We start from the raw sequence: 18,878 nt of genomic DNA, 5'->3' as shown, positions 1-18,878 counted from the left end.
GAGCGTTTATAAAAACGTAGTCATGTCGCCTGACTGTAAATTATTTCTTTTTTTATATAATGTAAAATCTATAGTTGCAATATTTGTAAATAATTTGATTTTCTGCTGCGTTGTTTTTATTTTATTATTTTAGTGAAGTAATTTCTTTTGTTCTATGTATACAAAACACTGTAAAAACTATTTAAAAGAGTAAGTATAGAGTTTCTTGCTCATTCTTCTTCATATGAAACTACCTTTTGGAAGAGGCAACTAGAGTATTTTTTTAAATATTTAAACACGTAGTTTTGCCTTTTAAAAGTGCCTTTATAATAGGCCTATAAGAAATAAATCATTTGACTTGCCTTGACTTGACAAAAAAAAACATCTCAGTTCCAAAATGTCTCAATAGTTAACGATAGCTAAGAGACAGACTAGTGCATTAACGATCCGAATTAATAAAAAAATTTGGCTTGAAAACAATAGCTAAATTATTTTCAAATCAAGTCCAGTCCAGAGTCTCTAAGCCTACATATTTTTTACTTTTCGTGCAATCGTTTTTGTATCTTTAAATTACTATATGCATTGTAACACCGAAAACTAAAGGTTGCCAATTTGTATAGTCCAATTACCACCCTAAGTATTTTTTTATGGATAAAACTAAAATCTAGTGTCTCAACCTAAAGCTCATTAAATTAAAACGGATGGCAGTCCATGTACCACATAATCCACAGTAACCCCATTACTCGCATTTATCTATTACAGTATCTATGCAAATGTCAAAAAATTCTAAAAAAATTCATTCATAATAATAATTTAGGCAGAGCCTTAAAAGAGCCTTTAAAGATTCACCTTGACCCAAAATCGTATTAAAAATGCAAATTTACCTCTAAAGCTTTTCAACAAACAGCCTCCGAAAATGCAGGTCACAAAAACCCCCAACACATTATAAACAAAACACAATCATTTTAAAGGTGGACAGTTCGATTTCCGCGGAGTTTCGAACATGAAGGTTGTATTTTAAGGTACGCGAGTGCGAAACGTGCGACCGGTCCCCCGTCCCAAAAGCAACTGATAGATTATACGTGAGTATACTGTATATGCAACAAGTATAGATACGGGAAGCATTTTACAGCTTTTCACGATTTGTATGAGCGTGGTATTTCTCTTTACCGTGGGCGTGAAATATTACTAATGCACAAGTGTGCAAATTCTATTTTAGACCTCAAATGAACTATATTCTTGAAGTATATTTCGTAGCTGTATTCTAATTATCTGTATTCTTGGTGTTACAATGTATATAGTAATTTAATAGTACAAAAAAATCATAAATATTTAGTTTTATCATATACTAGCGACCCGCCCCGGCTTCGCACGGGTGCAATGCTGATACTAAATACACTACAGAAAACCTGTGAACGTTGTTTATAAAAATGTGGGTTATCCATAAGAGATAGACATATACCAACACGGACCTTACTGTAGACCTTTTCAATTTGTACAATACTTAGTGCATTATTTTGATAAAACTTGGTTCAGCCTGCGTTTGCAATGTAAGCGGAAAAATGTAATTATTTACGACATCACATTAGAAACCTCAAAAATAACAGTACTTCTCCAGTATTTAATGGATGTTACTATACATATAAACCTTCCTCTTGAATCACTCTATCTATTAAAAAAAACCCATCAAAATCCGTTGCGTAGTTTCAAAGATTTAAGCATACAAAGGGACATCGGTACAGAGAAAGCGACTTTGTTTTATAATATGTAGTGATTGTAGAATAATAAGACTTTTCTCATCATGAAACATTACGATCTAGCCTAACTTACGACTTGTAAGTAATTTAAGCCAAACCAATACTTACTATAATAAGCCTACTTACAGGAAGGAGGGAAGACACTGTGTTCTTGTGTTCTATTTTTTCTGAACTATTTAGCACTAAGACTAAAGTGCACTAACACTAATTATTTTGTCCTTTTCAATCTTTTCACTAGACCAGAAGTTGAATAGCCTTGACATCCATGACGGTGGAGCCTTAGTTTGTGGGTTCCCGACGTTCGTCGTATCATGGATACATATTGCAGCTTTTTATACTAATTCATAAATAATTAGCATTATATATGATAGAATACTTCATATATATTATACAATATATTTAATGTGGCATAATTAGACATTTTGTTTGAATTTAAAGGGAAAAAATTGAAGACGCGTTTTATATTAAACAATAAAAGATAGTTATAAAAGCACTGTTGTGTTATTAAGAGTTATACAATATACAGCTAGTGTTATATACAGTTTTTACCCGTCTTTTCTTTTTTTTAATTTAATTTTAATTTAATTTATTTGACGTTCATAAGTGTACTTGTTTACCTAGATGAATAAAGGATATTTTGTTGTTATATATATTTGTTGTAACTTTTTTTAGTACTAAATTTTTACAGCTGGTTCAATACACTATTTGTTACATAACAGTTAACAGTCCAAGTTTTATAATATCTGCAGTTTTTTATATATTTCTACGTAAGTATTTTTCGTTGTTAGTCATGTTTAGGTTATATCTGCCTCATTAAAAATTTATTTCCCTTTGAGGTATTAGGTATTTAAATCGTAATACCTGAAAAGGAAAAAGTTATATTACTTTTTTATTATGTTTCCAAACAAATTAATGTCTTAAAATTTTCTGACAATTTTTTTTCAGGTTCACACCATTATGAATATAATATGTTATGTCAATATTTATCATGTTTGTTTGTTGCTTGTATAGGCGTACAGTATTTTTTTATTACATCAGTGTTACTAAAACACTTTATAATATGTTTTATTGATTGAGATTATGGCCATAGTACATATGAAATGGAAACACTGCACGTACAAAAGAAAAACAAAACACACAGATAGACATACATATTATGTATGTCCATAGAAGCATAGTAATTAAGTAATTAGTCGTGTTATTATTTACAAATGAAAGAATAAAATAATACTTTTACTGCTTTATGAACAATGAAATTACAGAAATATTATAATTAATTTTATAAATATTATATAATGGTAATAAAACGGAAAATTAATAAATCCGATCGAAATGAATTGGAAAGGAAAATTAATTCGAGCCTTGCGCTAATTTTATCGTATGAATTTCCGACGTATATTTTAATAAATTTTTGGATCCTTTCAGAGTTCTCGGCTCATTAAGTGGCAGAAGAACCGTAACGCCAGAGATAATAATGTCTTATCTATTTTGACATTTTCATTTTAATCTCATATACCTACACTTTTCATAGAATTAAGTTACTTTAAATTTACATCCATAATCAATGCCTTAACCAAGTTCGTAGAACGGACGGGTAGAACTGTCAAGAAACTGTCACTCACTTTAAAGATACTTAGCTAATTGTGTTAAATTCCTTTGGAATATGTTTAATTACGTTTATATGTCGCAGCGAGTTAGCTTGACGAGCCATTCAATTAATAGGCTAACCTTTTGCCCAAACAGCGCCGTTTCGCAAACGATCATGTGACAGTAATAAAAAAAGCTGAAATATCTGACATAAGAAATTGACATATTATCAGTGTTCTTAGGCTTACTCTTATTCTTAATCACTTCACACTTCCTTACAATTTTTCAGTAAACTTTGGTAAACATTATCAAATTTGTTGTTTACCGACGCTTATTGACAGTTTGGAGTAGGCAGAAAGTGGCCTAAAGTCATCAATTTAAGTCATTTGCCTAGTTGTTTGATCAGAGGGCTGGATATCATTCAGGCCGCTGGTTGAACGGCATTGTTTATTAAAAAGACTAGGCTGTTAATTGAATGGCTAATTAAACTAATTATCTGCGACATATATATCGTTCTAGCTATTTTTTTTATGTTACAGGACGCAGACGAGCAGGAGGCTCACCTGATGTTAAGTGACACCGCCGCCCACGGACACTCGCACTGCCAGAAGGCTCGCAAGCGCGCTGCCGGCCCTTTAAGTATCGGTACGCTCTTTTCTCGAAGGACCCTAATTCGAATTGGTTTGGAAATACTTCAGTGGGCAGCTGGTTTTCAGCTGGCACCACGATGTGGTAATGCGTGGCAGAAATATCCTTAAGAATCGCTTAGTTGTGGAACTATAATTCGATAAGTAAGAAAGTTTATAGTCATATACATCATAGAAATTGGCATGAGATGTTCTTTGATACAATTTTCTAATTCATTAGACTGCTTTGTCTTATATCTTAAACTGTCACAAACACTTCAAAAGTTTTTTTCTATGTTTTTATTTATTTTAAGGTCAAGTGAGATAAGCTAAAGTTGACCTGATCTTCTAAGTGATGGTTAAGGTTAAAATGTTTGAATGAAATTATTGGGTTTTACAGAATGGACGTAATAGCCACATACTTACTTCGCTGTTGATGAGAAATTATGCGGCTTCATCAGCAACGTTGTATGTTTTTTTTTATAAGGCACCCTAACATACAGACTCTTAGAGAACACACGCATTTATTATTATTACCTTATTTGTAATATGGTGTAATGGTTGCAGCTCCTTACAAACGTGGTGTAAAACAAAAATTTGGCAATTAAACGGAGTGGCGAAGAGTTTATTACCATTTCTCCTTTTCCACTCTACGTACTTGATTTGAGAACGGGCTGTTAATGTAAAATAAGAGAACATTTCAGATACATTTACCAACGTTGTTGCTGGAGTTCCTCAGATCTCTGGCGATGCTCGCACTTGCTAGAAGGGCAAGGAGAGCTGCCTATTGTGGTCAGTTTTACCAGCAAGAATGACTTCTTCTTCTGACAACTTCTTCCTCATAAAAATAATAATAATACCCTTTATTCAGATACATTTTACATGTACATTTAAACAAATTTCCTTTTAATCCTCTTCTAGTGTATCTGTGTGCCCTTATATGGCCAAGGCATAAAAATAATACACTACAGCAAACATACAACATGACATCTTTTTTCCAGAAATCGAATCCATTGAATTTAGAAAGCGCTTGACTGGCTGACGGTTAGTCATTAATTTCATGCATTTCGAGGCTTCGGTCCCAAGGGTATTTCAATGGCACTTTGAAAATCAGGGACGTCACTATGTAATATTTCATTTTCAAGTATACTTATCCCCAAAGGGGCAAAGTCAGGCCTTTCAACATTACAAAACATAATAACGAAATATTAATCTATCGCACGGGTTGTAAACAACGTTACATTTACCTATAATAAATAGATTTTGTAATTATTCCTGTTTTAAATAAATTATTAATATAAATTATTCCTGTTTGCGTGGATGCTCATGTTTACTTTCAAAGAAAACGCACTGTCTTCATCTTTAAGAAGAGAGAAAAAGCCGTCATAGCTGAAAATATAAAATTATCAACTTGCCTTTAATAATAAAACGGGGCAGTTACAACAGAACATGAGTGATAAATAATTTAATTATTTATGATTTAAAACAGTTTCTTGTGTTATTAACACGAAAATCTGATTGCTCCCGAATTTGTGAGTTTACATTTCGCTACAGTATAATATGTAATATATATAAGTTGAGTAGAAAATAAGAGATTGATATCTTACTAACAGTAGAGTTAAATGAGAAATAAAATTACTTTAAACTAATTTAACACACCAATTACAATAGAACGTAGATTTTACCGTTTTTTTGTTTAGGTAGTGCATAAACATTGGGAAAGATGTTATAAACAGTTTTAAAAAAATGTTATGGAGTAAACTATTAAGTTTGTTGTGGAAGTGCTGGGAACACTGATAGACGTATTTTTACTTTAAAGGGTTCAAAAATATTACTAATATCTTGGTTAATTAATAAACACATTTTTTCATTACATTCTCATTCCCCGTAAATAATGTTATCTCAAGTCTCGTCTTAAGCGCCAAGTCTGATATATTTTTAAAATACGATTTAGTTAAACGATCGTGTATATTTTACGTAAAATAAATAATTATACCTAAATTTTACTACAGCATAGATAGATCGCTCGAGTTACAAATATAATTGAGAAGAAAGCCGAGAACAATAATTCAGACATAATTATCTTAAATTGATGGATATCAAGGTTTCTCTAACCGAAACCACAAATGATTCGCCAACTTATTTTTTACTTTATTTAATGAATATAATGAACATTTAATGAATTATTTTTTTATAAAGACAATTAAATATTATAAAATAATAGTGGAAAAAAGAGTATAATATGTGTACTTATGTACACGCGTTAGAAGTTATACTGCTTTGGCGCGGGCGTATGGAAAAAAATAACTAAAATGCAGTAGTGATTGCAGTGATGACGATTAATATTAAAATTAATATTTATTTTTTAACACTGTTTAATTTAATTGTTCTGTTACGAAACACGTGTTCTAAATATAAAAATACTAGAATATACAACTTGATCATAGTTATCAATTTTCATGCCACCTAGACCTAACTTAACGATGTACAATTTAGGTGTCGGTGTGCGCGCGCATTGTGAAAATTCACTCCCATCATTTTTCTCCATCGCGTCAAAAGAAGTATATTTTCAAGAATTAAAAGTGATCTAGTGGAAAAAGAGAGGATGCCCACAAGAATCCTGGAATAATAATAATAAACACTTTTATTTAGCGGAAGCATTGGAACATTGTGGCGAGGATGAGAGACAAGTGGAAGACCTTTAAGTAGGTTTATTTCACTCGTCTGTCAAGTATTAACGTAAAACATAATATTGTACTCGATTAAAGGCTATTTTTTTTTTTTTTCATCTAGTATCTTAACAGTAAAGCCTTTTCAATCCTGAAATCGTGCATTTAAATACCAGTTACTAAACTAATTAAGTTTCGACATTACACTTTCTCATAAATAATTTTGCTCGAATCATAACAGACGCCATATTTGTATTATACCCAACTGGGCTGACACGAAACTTCACTATGCGAAGCCTCATTCGATTGGGTATAGCATAGTATAGGAAGAAATACTATTGTCATACATTTGTTTGAAATAATGTAACATTAAGTGTAGAAGCAATTTTGCTGTTAAACAGATAAAAATTATTGCAGGAGTTATATTTTATAGTGGCAGATAGGTACCTTTTTCATTAATCATTTTTATAAATAAATCGATTTTGGGTCATAATCATACCGGTTTTATTATAATTATTAAGATACGAGAAATTTCATGAAACTAAGAATCCATGCAAAATCAAATTAAATTTTGCCAAATGAACGTCTACAAAAATAACAATTTATATTAATTATTAATCAATTAATCAGTTTTTTCAAAAACAGAGCATGCTGATACCTCAAACAAAAAAAAAGTCAAATTTCAAGTATTGTATGTTAAATTTCAGAACATACATAGAAACTACAAACGATATTATAGTTCTTTTAAACCTTGGGATTCCAATACATTTTAGTTTGTAGGTCTAAAAAATGAAATTTAGGAAGCTAAACTCATCAGCATTTCAACTGGATTGTTTTTTACTTGCAAAGCCCATGCAAATGATAGGCCCCAAATCTGAAATCGTAGTGCTAAAAAGATCTGATATCAGTTCCTGTCTAAAAATGTATATACAGTCCACTGTTAGTTCAAATAAAAGTGTCAGATGATTCGCACGTCTTTAATTGCAAATGAATCATTTCAAGACCCTCAATCATTTAACAAAGAATATTCAACTATAATTCCTTAACATATGGTCCTTCGAGCCGGATAACGTCGCTATTGTTCAATAGTTGGCGAACAGTGAGAACAATAGATAGATGCTTGCATTCCTAAGCGATAAGGAATAGTTGGAAGAATTTTAAGTGATCAGTGTTTCATTACAGTGTAATAAAAGTGAATCTAACCTAAAACAAAGAACTAAAGTACGTTATATACACCATACTGTGAAATACTTTTACGTTGGGCTGTGTTCAGTTTTTTCAGTGTGTCTGAGTAATCGGATAATTACGAACTACGCTCAAGGTCATAGTGTACAATGGAGGGTCTCTTTGAGTATCAATTTAAGTTATTGGAGACATTAAGAAGTGCAGAAAAGAATTATAGGAAATCACCGAAAGACAGAATAAAAATATCATATATAGAAACTCGATTAGAAGTTTTAGAACAATTATGGCGGGACTTTAAGGAAGGACACAAAAGTTTGATCTTAAAAATTTCTAAGGACGAAGAAAAGGAAAGTACCTATTTTAAAGGAAACTTTTGTGACATATTCGACGAATTATATATTCAGTATAAGTCCACTATGAAAGAGGACTTACAACAGTTAATCAAACAGCAGTCACCTTTAACGCATACTTCAATGGCGGGTGGCGACGAACAGAGGTTATTAAATGATATTAAATTGCCGTCAATACAAATACCGAAGTTTGGAGGTAGATATGATGAATGGACAACCTTTTATGATTTATTTTGTTCTATAATTCATAATAACAAGTCATTAACACCGGTGCAGAAACTACATTATCTGAAAAGTAATTTAACGGGTGATCCAGAACTATTAATACGCAACTTTTCGACTACGGACGCAAACTACGATGAGGCGTGGAACCAGTTAGTGAAGCGCTATAATAATAAACGGTTGAATTGCAATGCTATTTTAAGAACTTTATTTACACAGAAGATTATATCTACGGAGACATCAAGTTCAATCAAACAATTGTTAGACACCACGTCCATATGTTTAAAAACTTTGCAAAATCTAGGTGTGAATACTGACACTTGGGATATGATTATCAACTATTTAGTGATATCAAAAATGGACCATGAATCAATAAAGAGATGGGAACAACAACTTAGTTTAAGTAATACCGAATTACCTACTTGGACAGAACTGCGGGATTTTTTAGAAGCTAGATTTCGGTCATTAGAAATGATAGACAGTCACGGAGTAAAATCAGCATACCCTAAGCCTGTTGTTACACCTATTGCTAAACATAAGTCGTTTCATTCTGGTATACACAAGGATGTGAAAAAGCAGGAAGTCAAATGTGTGTTATGCAATGGTGAACACTACATCTATTATTGTAAAGAGTTTGCAGGCATGTCTACAAAAGAGAAGCAAGAGATCGTCCAGCAGAATAAATTATGTTTTAATTGTCTTGCTCCATCACATTCAGTAATCAGGTGTCGTCAGCCAACGAGTTGCAGAAAATGTGGGCGTCGTCATCATTCACTGCTGCACTACGAGAGAGATCGAGACACGGTGACTACGAGTGAAGGAGAATCCACGTCGACAGGTACCATATCTGAGCAAAACAAAGGTAAGCTTGATTCTAAAGTAAACAATGTACATTTTGTAACTAACTTTTCCAAGGAAAATCAAAATAGTGTCCTACTAGCTACTGCCGAGGTATTAGTAGAGAGTAGGAATGGTTACAAACATATTATTAGAGCATTATTAGACCAAGGGTCGCAGGCATCGTTTATATCTGAAGCTACAGTACAATTACTGAATCTTACGCGCCGATCAGTAAGTGGTTGGGTGTCAGGTGTGGGAGAGGGGCAACTGAGAATCAAATACATGGTTTCACTTAGCGTGAAATCTCGCCACGATCCTGAGACAATAATACGAGTGAATGCATATGTGTTGCGTTCAGTAACAACACTTTTGCCTACTACCAAACTTAGTGCTCCTGAATGGTCAGACCTAGAAACTTTAGAGTTGGCTGACTCAGCTTTTAAAACACCTGGAAGAATTGACATTCTTTTGGGAGCAGACGTATACAGTAACATTCTTTTAGATGGTGTAATCAAACATCCTAGGGGCAACTTATTAGCACAGAGAACATGCCTAGGTTGGGTGTTATCAGGAAAACTGCCTCAAGAAACGGTTTCTTTGGAAACAAATGTTGCAAGTTTGCATGTTCAACTTAAAGAAGACGAGATGCTCAAGAAGTTTTGGGAAATCGAGAACGAACCTAACACTATAGGAAAGAGGCTATCAAAAGATGAGGAATTTTGTGAAAATTTTTATGATAGAACAACTATAAGAGATGAAGACGGAAGATTCGTGGTTAAACTACCATTTAAGACTAGAAATCCACAGTGTAGGCAAGGAAATCTTAAAGAAATTGCTACTAAGAGGTTTGAAATATTAGAGAAAAAATTATCAAGAAACCAGAAACTAAAAGAAGAATACCATAAAGTCATGAACGAATATTTAAATTTAAATCATATGGTTGAAATAAGCCATAAAGAAATTGATAGTCCCACTGCAGTATATCTCCCGCACCACGCGGTACTTCGAGAAGACAAGGAGACGACGAAACTTCGTGTAGTGTTTGACGCTTCGTGTAAAGGAGTGAATAACGTTTCTCTAAATGATGATCTACATATTGGTCCTAAATTGCAGCAAGACTTGCGACACATACTGATGAGATGGAGGCTTTATAAAATATGCCTTACTGCAGATGTAATTAAAATGTATAGAATGGTGAGGGTGTCAGAAGATGATACTAATTATCAAAGAGTTCTATGGAGATTTAGTCCGAGTGAGCCTATAAAACATTACAAGCTTTCAAGATTAACATTTGGGACAGCATGTGCGCCCTATCTCGCAGTGAAGTCACTCCAGAGATTAGCTGATGATGAACAATCGAAGTTCCCTGTTGCTGCTCATATAACTAAACATGATTATTACGTCGATGATTTAATGACGTCGTGTGAAACAGTTGCTGATGCAATTAATATCTATAATGACATGAGTAAATTAATGAATTCAGGAGGATTTGAACTCCAAAAGTGGAGCAGTAATAGTAAAAATGTGCTAAAATATATTGGTGAGAATAAACGAGACGATCATGAACTGCCTCTGAAGGTGAATAACCTAGTTAAGGTATTAGGGGTGAGTTGGAATAGAGACATAGACAAATTCGTATATACTCTAAATGTTCCTATAGTCACAGAACCTATAACTAAACGACAGATTCTCTCAGAAGTAGCAAAACTATATGACCCTTTGGGATGGATAGCCCCTGTTGTTGTTATAGCAAAGTTAATAATCCAGAAGTTATGGCTAACTGGATTAGATTGGGACAGCACTATTACAGGAGATTTACTGAAGGAATGGATAAAATTTAGAGAAAATTTGATACATATTAAATGCATTAATATACCGAGGTGGCTACGTTATTCTTCTACATCTAAAGCAGAGTTACATGTCTTCGCAGATGCTTCACAGACAGCATATGGTGCAGCAGTATACATGCGAGTCATTGAAGGAGATAAAGTTTATGTCAATTTAATATCAGCCAAAACCAAGGTTGCACCTATTACGAAACAAATTTCAATACCTCGGTTGGAATTATGTGGTGCTGTGTTAGCAGCAAAGCTTATTTCTGAAATATCACAAGTGTTAAACATATCTAAAGAACACTTAAATGCATGGACTGATTCAACCATAGTCCTGGCATGGCTAAAGGGAGGAGCTAGTCGCTGGAACACGTTCGTAAGTAACCGTGTGTCTGAGATACTAAATATTTTAAATTACGAACAATGGAAACACGTTGCTTCTGAGATGAACCCAGCTGATTGCGCGTCAAGAGGTCTGAGTCCGTTTGAATTACTGTCTCACGCTCTATGGTGGGAAGGTCCACAATGGTTAAGAAGCAAGAATATTCAAATTGAAGATTTAGATATTGGTGATACAAATGAAGAAGAAAAAATAGTTACAATAAAGATTATAGAAAAGAATGAAAATTTTGAATGGAGTAAATTTTCTAATTTAGTAAAAATGTTGAAAGTCATATCATATTGTAGAAGATTTGTAATGAGAAAAGAAGATCGAAAACTCTTACCTAAATTTATAACAGTCACAGAAATCAATAAAACACTAGAAGTTTGCATAAAGCAAGTACAACAATTTGCATTTGGTGAAGAAATAAAAGTTATAGCTAATGGAAAAGAGGTGCCTAAAAGGAGTGTGTTACGCACTCTTTGCCCCATTTTCGACGATAATGGGATTTTAAGGGTAGGCGGTCGAATAAGCATGGCCAACGAAAGCTATGATGCAAGACACCCCATTATTATACCTGCCAAGTCTCACCTTACTAATTTATTAGTTTCGGATGCACATGAAAAGACTTTGCATGGTGGTCCTCAAATCATGCTAAACTTTCTACGTTCAAAGTATTGGATTATACGAGTTCGAGATCAGGTCAAGAAGTACTATCGTAAATGCATTACCTGTTTGAGGTATTCAAAGGCGGCAAGAGTACAGCTCATGGGTCAGCTTCCGGATGCCCGACTTAAGCCAAGTAAACCATTTTTAGCAACCGGCGTTGATTATGCAGGGCCAATTCATATTAAATTTTCTCCAGGACGAGGAGCTAAGACCTACAAGAGTTATATCTGTCTCTTCGTATGTATGGTAACGCGAGCTATACATATTGAATTGGTCACTGATTTGACTTCTAAGGCTTTTATTGCAGCTTTTCGAAGATTTGTCTCTAGGCGTGGTTATTGTCGAGATCTTTATAGCGACAATGGAACAAATTTTGTTGGTGCCAATAAGCAATTGCGAGACATGTTTGATCGGTCTAAATCAAACATACCTAATGAGATTGCGGAATTACTTACATTTGAATCAACAACATGGCATTTCATTCCACCTCAAGCACCAAATTTTGGAGGCATTTGGGAAGCCGGAGTGCGGTCTGTTAAAACTCATTTGAATAAGGCAATAGGTGATAATCTAATGACGTATGAAGAACTGGCTACTGTTCTGTCACAGGTTGAAGCTTGTATAAATTCTAGACCTATTTCATTGCTTAGTGACGTAGCAGATGACCCTCTCCCATTAACCCCAGGTCATTTTTTAATTGGTGAACCTATTGTAAATATTGTTGATGACATATCAGTTGTGAATTTTAATGTAAATCTTAAAGAAAGATGGAATTTAATGCAGAAAATTGTTGTTAAATTCTGGCAAAAATGGTCTAAAGAATATTTGTTAAATTTAAGTCAGCGATATAAGTGGAATTCGAAACTTGAAGAACCTTGTATAAATGATATTTGTATTGTTAGAGAAGATAACTTGCCACCATGTAAATGGTTATTAGGGAGAATTGTAGAAAAACATACCGGTCCTGATAATATTACTAGAGTTATAACAATAAAATGTAAGAATGGCCTTATTAAAAGACCTTTAAGTAAAATAAGTATACTTCAAAAATAGATTTAGATTTTAGTTACTTCATGGTGGGCGGCAAGTTTGCTTCAATTTAAAATGTATAGTATTTCTTTCTTGTCTGTAGATATGGTTTGAATTCTTTACCTTGTTTATTTTTATTGATTAGCTTTTATGTTTACCTTAACATGTTATTTTTTTGTTTGTTATAAAGGTAATTAATAAAATTTTGTCTTAACTCTTTGATGTTGAAAGGACTCGTCCTTGGTGGGCGGAATGTCTAAAAATGTATATACAGTCCACTGTTAGTTCAAATAAAAGTGTCAGATGATTCGCACGTCTTTAATTGCAAATGAATCATTTCAAGACCCTCAATCATTTAACAAAGAATATTCAACTATAATTCCTTAACAGTTCCTTATAAACCCAAAACCAGGCAAATATAAAAAAAAACTTGAAAATTCTTCTCGCCCACTATTCCCTTCATTTGAGAACTGCTAGTAAATATAAATTTAGAAAAACTTTTACTAAATATCAACGTTCAGTCACATATTTTCTAATTTATCCTACAGAGGGACAGATGATGCTTAATCAAGACAAACGAGAACTATCCGTTTTGGTCACGTAATTAATCACTGTTCTGGCTGTTATTAAGTTAGACAAAATTTACTGACCAAATCCATGTGAATATAACGACATGATCAACTTAAGTTTACATATAACCCTATCGATGAACGAAGTTTAGTCAACATCTTAATATGATTTAGATATTTTAGACACAGTAGATATATTTATGGTGCGCCTGCAAAAAAATTCTTACGTTTGTCTGAGACAAGAACATAACATTACAATACGACGCCATATTAATATTCGTTTGGCCTTAGTGTCTTTCACTTACCACAAAGAATTTTGTCTATGGCCCAGACGGTAGCGGCCAATCTAGATATTGATGTTTAAATAGCACGGGTTTCGGCTACAAAATAAAAAAAATAAACAAAACAGTGCACTTGTGACTTTTAAACAACTCTTTTAGTGAAGTTCGTCGATTCGATCGTTTCGACCATCGCGACCATCACCAGGTCATCTGTCCACCTAGTTGCAGCCGTCCAATATACATACGTATAAGAATTAAAAATCACTCTTCATTTCAAATTCAATCGCGTTGTGAAATACCAAGTATAGCTCTTTCCATATTTTGTTGGAGCTTGTGTTCCAGGCTTGAAGACACCAAGGCCCAGAGTACATCTGAGAAGATCATAGCCATCACTGGTAGAACGTGCTATTATTACTTTTGACTTCGAGTGAAATAGCTGAAAATACACGTTTCAAGATTGCTCATCCAGCTGCGAACACAGTTGGCGTAATTCATTTATTTTTATTTTTTTCACTCAAAATAAATGCTTTTGACATATTATGAATAGGCAATGAGAACCAAAAACCAATGAGGCGGTAAATAAGTTTCGCAAACTAAGTCCAGAAAATTAGTTCATTAATAGTTAAGTGAAAGAAGAAATTACATAACATTTCCTCGAATGCCTACTTTTCCTCATGTCCCATGTCAACGAAAATATGTTATTATTATAATTCTCTCATATTACATTATACAATTACAAGGAATTTATTAAGTGTGAATAAAATGTTGGAACTATATAATAACGGCTAGGTTTCTAGGTCTTTATTTATTGATTTTTATTAAAGTATACCACATCATTCATAGTACTAAATGTACGGCATATGTTACAAACTATTTAATCTAAAATGTATGACAATTTAATTAAACATAAGTTTTACAAAAAAAATATCAAAAAATGTATGCAATATAAAATAAGTGTACAGTATGAAAACCAGATTTTTTTCTTAAGCATAAAAAAATAATTAGCAAAACAGCGAATTAGGTTTTGGCCTGAGATTTCTCTATCTATTTCATGATATTTTTTAAAGGCAAGTACGTTTCTTTGCCTCACGGTCGCTATCGATTTATAGGTCAAATACATGCCGGTTTCGTCTCGATGTTTTACGTTATCATACCAGTAATAACTCGTATAGAAATGTCTCTCGCATAGTTGTGATTCGTACTCGATGCACACAAGTCACTAGAACAACAGTACTTTCAATGTCAAACTATCCAAATACAAACTCAACTCAAATGACATAAAAATTGCGCACGCATACAACTCGCAGCTTCACTCTCAAATACATGCGCGCACACACCCATTCACACACTCACACATGCATACTTGTACCATGTACCACTCACTAATTATTATCCAGTTACCCACAACAGACTACATAGTGTGGACTAGTGATATACGAAATTTGTTAGGACCTCTTTGTCATAAATAGTTTTTATTATTATTAATGTGGACACGAACTTATACTGCGAAGAGGTTTCTAAAATAACCAATTTCCTTAACCACTAGTTGTTAGGAGATTGTACAAAAACTTCAGATATATTATATTCCCCGTGACTGAGAGCTTTGTAGTATTCAGAAGCACACTCTCCGTCGGGAAACCCGAGTAAAGGTAGCGAAAATGATTTGCGAAATTTCGGCCAACACAAAACATAATCATTTGTTTGCCTCCTAACAATGGATAGGCTATAAGGCCTCGAATATATTCAGAACGGTGAGCTTTATATACTAAGCTTTTGCTATATATCATATGTACTTTTTAATTACGTATACAGGAGAAAAGGTCCCAGCTCCTAATGGTGCCTAATTGTAAGGCAAGGTCCCTTTATAGTGTTGGCGAATATTTAGACCATAAGTTTGACACAAATTTTAAATAATTTGTTATTATGACATTATGTTAATGTTCTCATATTATATAATATTATAAAAATTAATATGACATTTGCATGTCAATTTATATATGGCTGATTGTGCGGATTTTTATAATTATTAATCTAATTGTACCACTATCTTAGCAAATATACAATTCTTATCAAATGTCTCAGATTAAAATGATAAGTGATTTCTTGCATCTCCTAACAAAAAATATATTTATAATATACATTTTTGTTTTTACGATGCTTTGGTCTGAATAAGAAATGTTTTTTAATAATTTTGAAGAAAGCAGTGATTTTACTTATATTATTGATAACGATTGACATTAAAATTATAACCGTAACTTTTCATTACTTGTTCGCTGTTTTATTTATTGGCGTCGTTGTAATGGTAAATATATATTCCTTAACGACGGGAGCTACCTATCGCGATTCCTTGTATGCCTGATATGAACGACCTTGTAAAGGCTCTGAAGGATAGAACAGAATTAATAATACAAACACAGTGGTGTTTGTATGAATATCTTATTAAAAGGCAAACAACCACAGCATAGACACAACAATGTATAGTTATAATGAACGCCGGAAAACCAAAGCGTCGTTGGGGTCCGGAGGCGCATTGTAGAGTAGAGAACAATACTATTTTATATAATAAGTATTTTGTTAAATGTATCTCAATAAGATCTGAATGATAAATAAATATATGATAATGAAATAATAAGGCTTATTTAAATTGTTATTACCTGTATTAATTATTGTTTTCTCCAGCATCAAAGAGGCCGTAAGTCTATAAATCATACTTATCATGGAACACTGTGAATTGGGTCAAGGCAGACGCACAATGGCCTATACGCTATAGTTAAAATGGTGGGAAGCTCACACCGAAGTCATTTTTACGAAAGGTTGGTGTGTGGTGCAAGTAATTAAATAAAACATCTATTTTTCTGTCACAACGGCTGATAAATTGTAAATTTTAAAATTTCGCAACATTTATAAAATCATTATAACAGTAAGTGCCTAAATAGCAGAGCTATTCCGAACGCTTAATATTTATTCAATATCTTGTTTGGCCACAAACACCTTTTTTAAGTTGCAGACCGCCTGGAGGGTGGTTTCACCAAGAGCAGAACCCTCCTTCCCCTACACGTATAACATAAATATTTTAATGTTATGTTTCTAAAATTAGACATATTGAATGCAACGTAGACAATACATAATTAAAACTAAAATTATTTTGTGTGTGAATTCGTCTTATAAAGTCCCACTGGGAAACATATTTTTGAATTAAAACTTCTTCAGGTCCATGAGGGTACAATTTTTACGGATGAACCGCAATAATAATATTATTAGCGTCACGAAGATGTGCCTTGTCACTTACACTTACACTTCAAGATTATGTAAGAAACGAATACACTTAAAACCAGATTTAAATTTTCATTAAAAGCGAATTCGGCCATTTCGCCTATAACTTACGCCCATGTGCTTGGTGGACATTGGTGCGGCCTTGTGATGAGCCTGCAGCGTTTAGAAAGGAAGTGAAGGTCCGGTTTCAACCCGCATCCGACGTACATACATAATATTACGAATAGGCTTATATATCTCATACGTTTATGTACCTACACTGGATAATTGATAATTCTTAAAATGGTAATGCAAATGTGAAATGGGAGGCTTCATATTAAGTTAAGAAGATGGTTGATACAAATATCAAAGTTAGTATAAAAACTTCTAAAAGATAAAAAAAAAACTTGGCGTTGGTATGTGATCAGTTTTTTGTGCCTGAAACCCACCGTCAACTCTTTGGGAATGAGGCCGCATATATTCGTCTCAATTAAAATATATATGCAAATATTCCTTTGTAACGTGTACTAATGTAAACTAAACTGTTATTAATTTTCGTCTTATATAACAAAAAAGACCAAAACCAAAAGTTAAAGATGCCTTACTGCCTTAAGACACAAGTGGTCGGGCCAAATAGCAAGATATAGCAAGTTGGAGTTTAAAGACTAGATAAAAAAGGCCAAGGGGAAAGACCATAGAAGAAACAACGTTAGCAGGAATCAAATAGAGAAAGATATTTGGAAAATGCAGGAGGAGGTTTTTACTCGTAAAGGAGCTTCGATCAATGGTGAAGGGAGTTAGATAAATAGAATAGATAAAATATATATACAAAAAATGTCGTAATTGCCTTAATAACAACAGGAACCGATAACTTTCTTCTTTAAGTTGAATAAAAGAAACACTACAAAGTAATCTATTAATAATATGTATGTACGAATAGAATGTAAGTCAAAATCTGTATTTTATGCTTTCCTTGCGATACACCAGTTTGGCCAAGAACATTACATTATACTAATATGAAATTTATTTCCGTATTTATAGTCAATCCTGTTTCAGAAAGACTTCGAGTAATCGACTTTTCTTAAACACGACAACCTCAAGATGTAATAATCAAATGATTTTAAAATTAAATAGTTTGCAAGAAAAGTGGCCTATGTCTAGATATATCTAATAAGAATATATATAAACATAAAACCAGATATATATAAATAGCCCTGAATCTAAGAAGTGCAAAAAAGCTTTTACGGTTTAATGGGTCAGCCGATCTCTACCAAATGGAGATCAATTTATCTCTGGTTGTTTCAAATATTTTGCTCCAAAATCACGGTAAAACATGAAACCCTCTTTCTGCATCAATCTATTCTACCTGTCTACTACGTGTAAATCATACCGTATAATATAATTAAACTCCAAATGTGTTGCTAAAATTATTATAAATATAATCAATAAATATATTATTTCATAATAATCATGGTTGTTCTATGGATGTTCAAATAAATGAAACTCTAAGAAGCTAAGTGTGAACTGACATTAATCTTTTAAAACTAGGGCTTTTAACAAAAAGGGGTAGTGTTTTTACGGCGCTGGACTCACAAAAACTGTAATTTATTTATGAGTTCTTAACGCAGGCACACATCTGTAAATATATA

General features: G+C 33.1%; 1 protein-coding gene across 1 annotated transcript in view; it reads right to left on the bottom strand.

Moving 5' to 3' along the window:
• Positions 1 to 1,032, bottom strand: part of LOC111001978 (arrestin homolog) — a 43,585-nt gene extending 42,553 nt beyond the window's left edge. Inside the window, exon 1 of the mRNA XM_022272062.2 lies at positions 864 to 1,032. The gene's annotated coding sequence lies outside the window, so the exon portion shown is untranslated. The remainder of the gene's footprint in view (positions 1 to 863) is intronic.
• Positions 1,033 to 18,878: the final 17,846 nt, after the last annotated feature.

The sequence above is a fragment of the Pieris rapae genome, chromosome 2, assembly GCF_905147795.1.
Source record: "Pieris rapae chromosome 2, ilPieRapa1.1, whole genome shotgun sequence".
Classification (NCBI taxonomy): Eukaryota; Metazoa; Arthropoda; class Insecta; order Lepidoptera; family Pieridae; genus Pieris; species Pieris rapae.
This window is presented reverse-complemented; position numbering and strand designations above follow the sequence as displayed.